Raw genomic sequence first — 12,102 nt, forward strand, 5'->3', positions numbered from 1 at the left:
GCTGGAACATGGCTCGTGAACTTATTTGAAACTTAATTTCTGCAAAGTAGGCTGTGTCATATTGTTAGTTTTAGTAGACTGGTGTGGACTATTACCTTTAATGTTCGATGTGATGCCAGAATTACGATTTTGATGGGTGATCATTTTGTCTCCCACACGATGTGTAAGCTCACCTGTGCCAACATCAATAATTGCTTTAGCAGTTGCTAAAAAGGGCCTCCCTAAAATCAAAGGGGTATTATTATCCTCCTCTATGTCTAGAACAACGAAATCAACGGGGAATATGAACTTATCTACTTTCACGAGTACATCTTCAATAATACCTCTAGGGAATCTTATAGTTTTATCTGCCAATTGAATGCTCATCTTAGTTTGTTTAGGTTTCCCAAGACCTAGTTGCTTAAACATTTTGTAAGGTATGACGTTAATACTAGCCCTTAAATCAGCTAATGCATGACTTAATCTAAATTACCAATTAAGCAAGGAATTGTAAAACTCCCTGGATCTTTCAATTTGTGGGGTAGCACATTCTGTAGAATAGCTGAGCAAACTGCATTTAGCTCCACATGCAACGCTTCGTCCAACTTCCGTTTATTTACTAAAAGCTCTTTTAAAAATTTCATTGCATTTGGCATCTGCGACAAAGCTTCAATAAACGGTAAGTTAATATGTAATTTTTTCAAAAGTTTGAGGAATTTACCGAATTGTTCGTCAGAGTGGTCTTTCCTCGTTGAGTTATAGTATGGGACACGAGGCTATATTCTTTATTCACTATTTTGTTATGACTTACCTCACTTTCACCTTTGCTCACTACAGTTTCTTGCATCAATTCTGGTTCAGGCGCAATGAATCCTTCCTTATCTTGAGTACTAATTGCGTTGAGGCGTTCCCTTGGGTTAGGTTCAGTATTACTTGGTAAACTACCTTGTGGTCGTTTGGAGATTAGTTTGGATAGCTGGCCTATCTAAGTTTCGAGCCCTTGGATTGATGCTTGTTGATTCTTAAGTGTTGTCTTGGTATTTTGGAAACAGGTTTCTAATACCGAGATGAATTGAGAGAGCATCTCTTCAAGGTTCAGTTTCTTCTCTTGTTGATACGGTGGCTGTTGAAAACCCTGAGGATTTTGTGGCTTTTGTTTCCCTTGACCACCCCAGGAGAAATTTGGGTGGTTCCTCCAACCTGCATTATAAGTATTATTGTATGGGTTATTTTGAGATCTAAAGTTATTGTTACCCATATAGTTGACTTGTTCCTCTTTGGTTGTAGGATTGAAGGATTGATATTCTGTATGCACACCCCCTCTGTAACACCCCTATCCTGTATCCGTCGCCGGAATAGGTAAAGGGGCATTACCGGACTTGAAACTCATATCCGAACAGTAAAAATTTTGAATATTTTTTATTATATAAAGAACGTTCCTTTAGGTAAATACTAAAGACAGTCAGGGATACAATTTAACTTCTATAAGTACACATTCAAAAGATGCCATTTTCGCATGGCTTATATACATTAACCAAAATATTCTTCGGCCACTGGTCTATTCTTTACGTGCCATAAAATAATTCAAAACATAACAGTAACAAGCAGTGGATAGTGATAGTGTGACTAGTTGCTGACGATCCCCGAGCCTGTAGCTTCCAAATGAGATCTATAAAACAGAGGAAACAAAGTAAACGGAGTAAGCATTACAATGCTTAGTAAGTTTTAAGCAATGTCAACAGATAACAATCAAATTATAACATAGTTGTTCGTATTTTATTTAACTCTTCCTTCGGGCATACCATCCCTTTACCGAATATGCACATCTCATCATATATAATAGGCAGATAAATTCTCACTTGATAGTGATCTCTTATAAACATAGGTACATTACATGTTTTCACCTAACTTTCCACATTGACCAAACGCACAATAATCATAGAACAGTCTTATTGCTTTACTCACATATGCATCACATAACGACCTTGTGATTTAGTCCAAATCAAGCTTAAATATAATCTAAAATACATACCGACCAACTTAACGCATTGAACGTATTTATTACCAATTGTTCTTGTGAAGTCGTATAATCTTATGCTTTACTCGAATCTTCAATGAAACCTTTAGCTCGAATAGTCCCCACACGTAGTTATCGGGTCTTACCCGGACAAAATCTCCACACGTAGTCATCGGGTCTTACCCGGACATAATCTCCACACGTAGTCATTGGGTCTTACCCGGACATAATCTCCACACGTAGTAATCGGGTCTTACCCGGAATATATTTCCAAGTTTCATGTACATTTAATTACATGTTACAACATTCACATCGACTGTCATATTTGTAATTCATTTGCCTCATCAAATTTCTAATAATACACACCTTTCACATTTGGTCATTCGGCCACAATATACACACATCTCCTACATATTTCACATTAGCCATTCGGCTTTACCACATATACATATCTCATACATATTTCACATTAGCCATTCGGCTTTACCACATATACATATCTCATATATATTTCACATTAGCCATTCGGCTTTACCACATATACATATCTCATACATATTTCACATTAGCCATTCGGCTTTACCACATATACATATCCCATATATATTTCACATTAGCCATTCGGCTTTACCACATATACATATCTCATACATATTTCACATTAGCCATTCCGCTTTACCACATATACATATCTCATACATATTTCACATTAGCCATTCGGCTTTACCACATATACATATCTCATACATATTTCACATTAGCCATTCGGCTTTACCACATATACATATCTCATATATATTTCACACTAGCCATTCGGCTTTACCATACACATATATATTTATCTTGAACATCAATTTCAGCAATAGCTTATAAGCAACTCAAATAGTTTCATCAATGTTTACAACAAATTCACATATTCACTACAAGCTGTTTTCCTGAGCAATAGTCACTAAATTATTTATAACTGGAGCTACAAAACTCAAAATCAATTGCCGTTAATTTTTCCTGAATATAGACTCATATATCTTTCATCCATAAAATTTTCAGAATTTTAGGTTTGGCCAATCAATACCAGATTTTTCTTAAAGTTTCCCCTGTTTCACTGTTTGACTAATCTGACCACTCTTCACTACGAATCAAATTTCTCATTGTACAGAATTAAAAATATGTTCCATTGGATTTAATTTGAAACTAGACTCATTAAGGAGTCTAAGAATATAAATTTTATATTATAACCATTTTTTACAAATTATAATGATTTTCTAAAAACAGAGCAGGGATTTTGAGTCATTCGACAATCGTCTCATACAACTTTAAATATCTATTTATAGAAAATTTCTTTGCTTATACGGTCTCTTTTATAAGAAATGAGACTAATTAAGCTTTGAATACATATTTTATTCAGCCTATAATTCCACACCAACAATTTATAGTGATTTTCTAAAATCACGTTACTGCTGCTGTCCTAAGCAAATTATTACAATTTGCTCTTAAATTTCCAAGTCCAAACACTTATGAACTTACCATTTGAGTTTAAGACATATCATGGCCACATCATATCTTATTAAATCAACTCATTATGTCCTATTATGATTGAATTTACTCAACGTTTAATCACTTAAAACTTACCTCGGAAGTTGCCGAATGATTACGGCGGCTATTCGATCACTTTTTCCTTTCCCTTATCCAACTTTGATCCTCTAGGCTCTTGAGCTAAATCAAACAATTTACTTCCCAAATTAAACATAGTCATACGACATCCATATACATTTTATACTAGCCGAAATGTACCATCAAGATATACTTTACTCAAATAATTTACCTTGGTCGATCATGTATAATGTTTTGTAGCTTAATAAATTTAACATACATTATGTATTTATAATATTTGTGCAGCCAATTATCCATGGTCATACACACACAATCAAAAATAAATACCAAATTTTCATATCCTTTATGCCCTAAGCGAATACACTTGTCATGTTCACCTACATTTTCAAGTACAACATTCTCATATTCGGCATTAGTATCAAGCATAATAGCCAATTCTTCCCACCTTGAATCTATGCATCTATTTAATCATAGTTTGTTCAAGCACTCATACAACAAGATACATCCAATTTAACAAGAAACAAAAACCTTATTTCTCCATAGCTACTATGGCTGAAAGTTTTAGGCATCTCAATACCGATATTTTTAACATGGGTTGCCTAAAGAACTTGGTGATGAGTTCAAATTAATCTAACATTTCAAGCAACTTAACACATCCATATAACTAAAAATTCTAAGTTTAAACACAATACAACATTTTAGCACCATGGCCGAATACTTCATGAAGTTGTTAAGACCCGTCCTTTTTATTAAGCACTCAAACTCAATCATCTTCATCCCTCATCACCACAACATCAAACACCAACCAAGAAGACAACACCCATGGCCGAGTATCATCTCCATCAAATAGCAAAAGAATTTAAACCAACATCTAGAAATATGCATGAATTCATGGAATAACATCAAACATACCTCTTCCTAAACATCAACCAACCCAACATGAAGCAAGAGAATCCTCTTCTTCTTCCTTCCTCAAGTCACGGCAATGGGGGAGCATGGATGAGACAACTTTGTTTTCATTACCCCTCCCTTTTCATTACTTTATTACTAACCTTTTTATTTTATTATTTCTAACATAAAACATTAACACAAAATGTTTATAATATGCTTTAACCCATGGCATGGCCGGCCATTACCTAAAGTTTTGGGTAATTTGACATGCAAGGACAAGCATTTTCTAACATGCATCAATAGGCCACTATAACATTTGCCTAGCACATTTCTAAATTTTCTCACACAAGTCCTATTTAATAAAATTCCCTTACAATTAACAAAATTCAAACATGAAATTTTCACACATGCATATATATATATATAATAAGCATCAAATATGACGGTTAATTATTTTTATGACTCGGTTTTGTGGTCCCGAAACCACTTTCCGACTAGGGTCACATTAGGGGTGTCACACCCTCCACTTGAGTCACACCTCATTACTGGATGTACCTGCGCAGAAACAAGTAAACCATCAATCTTTTTATTGAGAAGTTTTACCTGATTTGACAGCATAGTAACTGAGTCGACGTTATAAATGCTGGTCGTTTTTGTTGGCTTAGTCCTCAGTACTTGCCACTGATAGTTATTTAGTGACATCTCTTATATAAACTCATAGGCATCTTCTGGGGTTTTATTGTTGATGGTTCCACCAGCAGCCGCATCAACCATTTGCCGAGTCGAGGGATTCAGACCATTGTGGAATGTTTGTACTTGAAGCCAAAGCGATAACCCATGGTGAGGGCACCTTCTTAGTAAGTCCTTGTATCTCTCCCATGCATCGTAAAGTGTTTCTAAATCCATCTGCACAAAAGAAGAGATATCATTATGTAATTTAGCCGTTTTAGCCGGCGGAAAGTATTTTAGTAGAAATTTTTCTGTCATTTGTTCCTAAGTAGTAATTGACCCTCGTGGTAACGAGTTCAACCACTATTTAGCTTTGTTCCTCAATGAAAAAGGAAAGAACCGAAGACGAATGACATCATCAGAAATGCCATTGATTTTAAATGTATTGCAAAATTCCAGAAAGTTTACTAAGTGAGCGTTGGGATCTTCATCCTGCAAACCATCAAACTGAACAAATTGCTGTATCATTTGAATTGTGTTGGGTTGCAGATCAAAAGTATTTGCAACTATAGCAGGTCTAACTAGATTCAGTTCCTGTTAAAGAAGGTTTAGCATAGTCATACATAGTGCGTGGAGCAGGATTTTGATTAGCCGCAATTGCAGGAGGTAGCTGATTGCCTTGGTTTTCAGTCATCTCTTCAGTTGGAGGTTGAGTATCGTCTTCTTTTTCGTTCTCTGTGTATCTTAAGCTTCGTCTTATTTCTCTTTGGTTTCTACGAACTGTACGATCAATTTCTTCGTTAAAAAGTAATGGTCCTGACGGGTTTCTTCTAGTCTTAAACTAGGAAAACCTGCCAAGAGAAAGAAAAAGTAAATTAATTAGTAATAATTAAATTGTAAGAAAAAAATAAATGGCTAAAGTAATAAAAATTGAGCGTTCCTAATATTTTAGTTCCCTGGAACGGCGCCAAAAACTTGATCGCGTGATTCATAACAAGTAATCAATATTTATAATGAAGATCAAACCTAGACTAACTATTATCACAACGAAAAGGCAAGCGCACCTATCGAACAATAGTATAGTAATGACAAGACCGGGATATCGTACCCAAGGGAACCAAAAGTACTAGTACTAACTATCTTTTTATTATTTAACCTAGAAATAAAGAGGGGTTGTTTATTAAACTAATTAACTCAATTAATTAACTAATTACTAAAGCAAAGAGAAAATTTGGAAAAAGACTTGAAAAAAAGTAATTGATAAAGATGACACCCAAAGAGGAATCCACCCAGATTTCACTTGTTATCTGACTCTCAACCAGACAATTTATTCACTTGACTTGATCCGTGAGAGTCCCTAACCTATATTATTATCTCTTTCGAGACTAATAACGTCTAACCCTTAGTTGAATTAATTGAAATCTCTTTCTTAATTAAAACTCCTAGGGAAGCAGTAAATCAATCTATGAACTCCCATATTACGTTTCACCCTAATCTGGCAAAATCTTGTAACCCTATTTCTAAGCGTTCAATCAACTCCATTTAATTATGCGAAATCTACTCTTAGACAGGGACATTTGCTCCTCTGCATAAGCACATCAAATCATGAATCAATACTCGAAATATTAACTCAAGCATTGAGAACACATAATTAAGAACAAATCAAGTATTTATCATACAGTTCAGATAATAATAACAAGATCCATCATAGGTTTCAACCCCCTTAGGTATCTAAGGGGTTTAGTTCATAATAAAATAAGAGTACATCTCAAAAGTATGAAAATAACAAAACATAAAGAAAAAACTAAAGCCCCTAAAGGAATTCTGAGAGAGATCTTCAGTCTTGAAGTAGCTCCGGCTTTTGGGATGGATCATCTGACTTCGTTCAAGTAATTCCACGCGTGTGGTTCTATACTCTAGAAAAGTTCTAGAAGAGGGGGTCCCTTCTAAGTCATACTTATGGTGTTTATATAGGCTTTGGATTGGCTTTCTTCCTCCCTAGGTATCCTTTTCCATGTAAAATACAACTCTTTGAAAAAAGGGACACTCTTGTGTGCCACGGCCGTGTGACGTGATTGCCAGGCCGTGTTCGATTTGTTAAATTGCACACGGCCATATGGGTCAATAGCCAGGCCGTGTGGGTCAATGGCCAAGCCATGTGAATCGTGAGGGCCTTGGTCAATACCCTCGAAAGACACGGGCATGTGAGCAGCCCGTGTGGCAACGCTTAGGCCATGCCATCTTCTCGATTTGGTTCGTTTTGTCCCTTTTTGGCTCGTTTTTGGCTCCTTTTGACTCTTGGTGCTCTCCTGAGTACAAAACATGAAATAACCAGATTAAGAGCACCAAAATCCACAAATCTAGTAATAAACATCCATAAATATGCTAGGTATTTGGAGTAAAAATATGTATAATTTTACGTTTATCAATACTTGAATTGTCAAGCCTTGATAAATGGTCAACTGCGAGTTTTTCTGCTCCTTTCTTATCTTGAATTTCCAAGTCGAATTTCTACAATAACAAAATCCATCGAATGAGTTGGGGTTTTGGATCAGTCTTAGTTAACAGGTAGCGAAGGGCAGAATGGTTAGTATAAATGACAACTTTAGACAATATTAGATATGGCCTAAATTTATCGAATGCAAAAACAACAAATAACAATTCTTTCTCCGTTGTGGTATAGTTCTCCTGTGCGGCTGTCAAAGTTTTGCTAGCAAAATAAATAGGTTGAAAGTGCTTGTCCCTTCACTGTCCCAAAACTGCACCTACTACAAAGTCACTCGCATCACACATTAGTTCAAAAGGTAAATTCCAATCAGGTGCTATTATAATTGGAGAATTAATCAATTTATCCTTTAGAGTATGAAATGCTTCTAAACATTCCTGATCAAAATTAAAGAGCATATCTTTTTCTAGTAATTTGGTTAAAGGCTTAGCTATTTTAGAAAAATTTTTAATAAATCTTCTATAAAACCTAGCATGTCCTAAAAAACTTCTAATAGCCTTAACCGAACTAGGAGGAGGTAATTTTTCAATGATTTCGACTTCAAATTTATCAGCCTCAATCCCTTTACTAGAAATTTTATGTCCTAGCACAATACCTTCTAGAACCATAAAGTGACATTTTTCCTAGTTAAGTACAAGGCTTCGTTTCCTCACATCTTATTATAACTTGTTTTAAATTTTTAAGGCAAAGATGGAAAGAGTTACCGAATACCGAGAAATCATCCAAAAATACCTCTATGATATCTTCTACGAGTTTGTCAAAGATGGCCATCATGCAGTGCTAGAACGTAGCAGGAGCATTACATAATCCAAAAGGCATTCTTCGATAAGCAAATGTACCGTATGGACATGTGAATGTCATTTTTTCCTAATCTTCAGGAGCTATTGGGATTTGAAAATAGCTAGATAGTCCATCTAAGAAGCAGTAGTACATGTGCCCTGATAGTCTTTCCAACATTTGGTCAATGAATGGAAAGGGGAAGTGATCTTTTCTCATGGAATCATTTAGCTTCCTATAGTCAATGCAAACTCTCCAACCTATGACTATCCTAGTTGGAATTAGTTCATTCTTCTCATTGGCTACCACAGTCATGCCTCTTTTTTTAGGAAGAACCTGCAGTGGACTTACCCAAAAACTGTCAGAAATAGGATAAATAATTCCAGCATCTAAAAGTTTAATTACCTTGGCTTTAACAACTTCCTTCATGTTGGGGTTCAGTCGTCTTTGAGCTTGCACACATGGTTTATATTCATCTTCCATTAAAATTTTATGGGTCCAAAAAGAAGGGCTGATCCCTTTAATGTTAGAAATTTTCCAAGCTATGGCTTTTTTATGTTCTTTTAATACTTGGATTAATTCCTCTTTCTCCTTGGGTTGCAAGTTAGATGCACTAATAACTGGTAATGTAGAATTATTTCCAAGGAATGCGTATTCCAAGTGATTTGGTAATTCTTTGAGTTCCAGTTTCGGATGTTCTTTAATAGAGGGTTTTTGCTTAAAATCATCGTTCCCTTTAATGTCCTCATATTCTGCTTGTCTTTGGGAAGATTCATTGAAGTTCAGTTTAGCTTTTATTTTCCCTGTCTCGAAATCATCATCATCATCTCCTCTCTTTGGGCATGGCACAGTTCCAGAATGTCCTTATGTATGATTTCCTGAAAAGAATCTTGAGCAGCATGATCAATAGAGTCAATAAAATAACATGAGTCATCCTGTTCCCTAGAAAATCTCATGCCATCATAAATTTTAAAAATGATTTCTTCGTCACCTACTCTAAGTACCATTTTACCATCACCCACATCAACAACAGCCTTAGCAGCGACTAAAAATGGACGCCCTAAGATTAAAGGCACTTCATTATCTTCATCCATATCAAGCACAACGAAGTCAACAGGGAATATAAATTTATCTACTTTTACATGTATGTCTTCTATAATACCCTTAGGGTATTTAACAGATCTATCAGCTAGTTGAATACTCATCCTAGTGGGTTTAGGGTCCCCAAGACCAAGTTGTTTGAAAAATCGTAATTTATACATATTTTACCCCATGTTTAACGCATTTTATGGATGATTTTCCCTTAGAATTGGTGAATTCGATGCTCCTAATGCTTTAATTTCATGTTTTATAATTAGGAGAGCATAGGAGAGCGAAAGGAACTAGAAATGGACCAAAAACGGAGAAAATGGGCCAAAGTACGAAGTCAACACGACCTGGACTTCCTCACATGGGCAAACCACACAACTGTGTCAATTTGGCAGATTCGAAGCACGATTCACACGGGCGTATCACAAGGGCATGTCACACGGACGTGTCCCTACCGAGCCTAAGTTGAGTCCAATTAGGAAAAGGCTAATCTTGAGGGCTCTTAGGCATTCCAAAGCCTATAAATACACCCTAGAGGAGGAAGAAAGAGGAACACACAGGGAGGGAGTAAGAAATTACTCCAAGGAAGCTGATTGATCCATCTCAGAAGCTGGATCCATCATCAAGATTGAAGATCTCTCCTCAATTTCCCCTTCAGGAGTTTTGGGTTTTCTTTATGTTTTGTATTCTTTATTATTCTGAGATGTTTTCTTATTTACTTATGAACTAAAATCCATAAATACCTAAGGGGAATGAAACATAAGACGAATCTTGTTATTATTTTCTGAATTGTATGATAAATATTTAACTTATTCATAATTATGTGTTCTTAATTCTTGTTTTGATATCCCAGGATACTGATTCAAGATAAGCTCTTATTTAGAGGAGGAATAAACCCTGTCTAAGAGTACTTTTATGATAATTAAGTGGAGTTGTGTGCGTGCCTAGACATAGGGTAACAAGATTTTACCGGATTAGGGTGAAACCTAATAAGGGGATCCATAGATCGAGTTAATGCAACCCTAGGGTAATAATTAGAGAAAAGTCTCAATTATTCAATCTAGGGATTAGACGTTATTAGTCTTTAATAGGGATAATAACATAACTTAGGGATCTCCATGGAACAAGTTAAATGAATAAATCATTTGATTCGGAGCCAGAATAACAAGTACAGTCTAGGTGGATTTTTTCCTTAGGTATTGTCTTAATTCAATCGATTTTCCTAAAAGCAATTCCCCAATTCCATTCACTGTGAATTCTTAGATTAGTTAATTAGTTAGTTAAAACAAAACCCCCTTATTCTTCGATTAGATAATAAAAAGACAGTCATTACTAGTACTTTTAGTTCATTTGGGTTCGGCAATCCGGTCTTGCTAAAACTATACTACTGTTCGATAGGTACACTTGCCTACATCGCGATAATAGTTAGTTTCAAGAACGATTAATTATAAATATTTAAAACCTATCACGAAATAACACGATCAAGTTTTTGGCGCTGTTGCCGGGGAACTAAGATATTAGGAACGCTCAATTTTTATTACTATAGCCATTTATTTTTCTTGTAATTTAATTTTTTATTTATTAATTTATTTTTTCTTTCTCTTGGCAGGTTTTTATAGTTTATGACTAGAATAAACCCGTCAGGACCACTACTTTTTGACTAAGAAATCGATCATACAGTTCACAGAAACCAAAGAGAAATAAGGCGAAACCTAAGATACACAAAGAACGAGCAAGAGGACGATACTCAACCCCCAACCAAAGAGATGGCTGAAAACCAAGACAATCAGCTACCTCCTGTAATTGCAGTTAATCATAATCATGCTCCATGCACTATGTATGATTATGCTAAACCTTCTTTAACAGGAATTGAATCGAGCATAGTTAGACCTGCTATAGCTGCAAATACTTTTGAACTAAAACCTAACACAATTCAAATGATACAACAGTTTGTTCAGTTTGATGGTCGCTCACTTAGCAAATGTTTTGGAACTATGCGATACATTTAAAATCAATGGCATTTCTGATGATGCCATACGTCTTCGGTTTTTTCCCTTTTCATTGAGGAACAAAGCTAAACAGTGGTTGAACTCATGACCACGAGGGTCAATCACTACTTGGGAACAAATGACTGAAAAATTTCTATTAAAATATTTCCCGCCGGCTAAAATGGCCAAATTACGTAATGATATCTCTTTGTTTGGTGCAAATGGACTTAGAAACCCTTTACGATGCATGGGAGAGATACAAGGACTTACTGAGAAGGTGCCCTCACCATGGGTTACCACTTTGGCTACAGGTTCAAACGTTCCATAATGGCCTGAGTCCTTCAACATGGCAAATGTTTGACGCAACTGCTGGCGGAACCATCAATATTAAAACACCTGAAGATGCTTATGAGTTTATAGAGGAGATGACACTGAATAACTATCAGTGGCAAGTCATGAGGACAAAGCCAACAAAAACAGCTGGTGTTTATAACGTTGATTCGGTTACTATGCTATCAAACCAGGTAGAACTTTTAAATAAAAAGATTGATGGTTTACTTGGTTCTACTCAGGTT

At 35.7% G+C, this 12,102-nt stretch overlaps 2 non-coding genes across 2 annotated transcripts; one reads left to right on the forward strand and one right to left on the reverse strand.

The window, feature by feature from the left end:
* Positions 1-5,330: 5,330 nt before the first annotated feature.
* On the forward strand, positions 5,331-5,436 carry LOC128286030 (small nucleolar RNA R71). The gene has a single exon (XR_008276577.1). It is a non-coding gene; the product is annotated as a small nucleolar RNA R71 (small nucleolar RNA).
* A 6,278-nt stretch (positions 5,437-11,714) lies between these two features.
* Positions 11,715-11,822, reverse strand: LOC128286313 (small nucleolar RNA R71). The gene has a single exon (XR_008276856.1). It is a non-coding gene; the product is annotated as a small nucleolar RNA R71 (small nucleolar RNA).
* Positions 11,823-12,102: the final 280 nt, after the last annotated feature.

The sequence above is a fragment of the Gossypium arboreum genome, chromosome 12 (assembly GCF_025698485.1).
Source record: "Gossypium arboreum isolate Shixiya-1 chromosome 12, ASM2569848v2, whole genome shotgun sequence".
In the NCBI taxonomy this organism is placed as follows: domain Eukaryota; kingdom Viridiplantae; phylum Streptophyta; class Magnoliopsida; order Malvales; family Malvaceae; genus Gossypium; species Gossypium arboreum.